Genomic DNA, 1929 nt, shown 5'->3' on the forward strand with positions numbered 1-1929 from the left:
AGGCATGGATATGTAGAATCTCTAGTACAGATTCTATATTAACACTGAAGTAATTTTATTCTTAACTCCTATCCCCATCAGTCACTTAAAATCCAGTATGCTCTAATCATGATCTGTAGAATATCTGACAGATTATAGCTTTCTTTATGTCAGTTTCTTTCCATTGATGCCTTCTTTAAACTATACAATACCATCTCTTCATAGAGACACGAGAAACATGCAGTTCCTACCAAATATACACAGTTACATCACTAAGGGGTTAATTTTAATTATAAAATATTCTACCAGATTTCCTTATTCTGGAGTTATACCTATTTGCAAAGATGACTCCATATTTTTATTTAGTATTGAAGACCAAAGGGAGCTGGTCATGATTGGAGAAGTGGCATAGGCTTGCAGATAGTACTAGGCAGGTAATTTTCAGGTCCTTCTCAGCCTTTCATAATTTTTCTGTGTCTCACTCCAGGCTGCATCCTTGGCATCTACCTAGGTCAAGCTCCCCAGACTCCAGACATAGGAAAATGTTCAACAGCAGTCAATTCACCCCAAAATATTTTCTACTGACTGGTCTCCCTGGCCTGGAGACCCTGAACCCTTGGTTTGTCTTTCCATTCTGTACCTTGTATCTTGTGACTCTTGTGGGCAAGAAAAATACCTCCCTCCATCAGCCAATGTATCTATTCCTAGCTATGCTAGCCTTTGCAGAGCTTGCAGTCTCTGCCTCTACCCTGCCCACCGTTCTGGGCATCTTCCTTTTTGGTGCCAATGAGATCTGCTTTGAAGCCTGCCTTTTGCAGATGTTCTCCATACGTTCATTTTCCATCTTGGAGTCAGGCGTTCTTCTGGCCATGTCTGTGGACCACTTTGTGGCCATCTGCAACCCGCAGCGGTACACCGCCATCCTGACCGTGCCCCATATTGCTGGTTCTGCTGCTGTTCTCGGACTCGAGAGTGTGATGCTCATGTTTCCATTGCCTTTTCTCCTGAAGCATCTGCCCTTCTGTGGCCACAATGTCCTCTCCCACTCCTACTGTCTTCACTCAGATCTAATCCAGTTGCCTTGTGGGAACACTCGCCCCAACAGCATTCTGGGGCTCTGCATCGTGACTTCTACCCTTGGACTGGACTCATTGCTCATTGTCATCTCTTACATGCTGATCCTGTACACAGTGCTGGGCATTTCCTCAGGGGAGGGACGACGGAAGGCCCTTGGCACGTGTGTCTCACGTATCCGTGCGGTCCTCGTGTACTACGTGCCCACGATCAGTGTGGCCCTGGTGCACCGCTTGTGAAGCAGGCTGCACCTGCTCTCCGTCGGTTCCTGGCCAACGTCTATCTTCTGGTGCCTCCTGTGCTCAATCCCATCATCTACAGTGCTAAAACCAAGCAGATTCGCCAAGGGCTAATCCGACTCTTTCTTCAAAGAAAATAAGAAAGGAGTTGGGGCAATAAGGGGGCTATCCTCAAAGCATTCAGTGTCATCATCCAAGGGGTCCAGGGAGGGAGGGAGTGCTCATCACCTTCAAAGTTGGAAAGCTTGATAAAGCTGCATATTGATGAATATGTATTAGAGAAAATGTTCATTTTCTTGCACTCCATGTTGTCATCTAAAATAGTATTGTTTAGTGTTTTGTCAACTATTTATGTGTCAACTTAAAAGGCACCTACTCTATAATGCTGTATATATTATGTATGTACACAGGGCTTTCTTGGTGGCTCAGATGGTAAAGAATGTGTCTGCAGCAGTAGGATTTTTATTATATTTATAACAAAAGAGAGTGCTGAGTGTTATATTCTTCAAATTTTATAAGCAATACACATAAAGTGAGAATTCCTTTTGCTCTTCTCTTCACCATATCATTGACTCCTTCAAAAGAGTTATTATTGTTATCAATTCTGTATGTTTTATTACATATAGAAACAAATTGC

General features: G+C 43.3%; 1 pseudogene; it reads left to right on the top strand.

Annotated features, from left to right (window-relative positions):
- Window positions 1-521: 521 nt before the first annotated feature.
- LOC136176046 (olfactory receptor 51I2-like) lies at window positions 522-1432 on the top strand (annotated as a pseudogene).
- The last annotated feature ends 497 nt before the right edge of the window (window positions 1433-1929 follow it).

This window comes from Muntiacus reevesi, chromosome 9, assembly GCF_963930625.1.
Source record: "Muntiacus reevesi chromosome 9, mMunRee1.1, whole genome shotgun sequence".
Taxonomy (NCBI): Eukaryota; Metazoa; Chordata; class Mammalia; order Artiodactyla; family Cervidae; genus Muntiacus; species Muntiacus reevesi.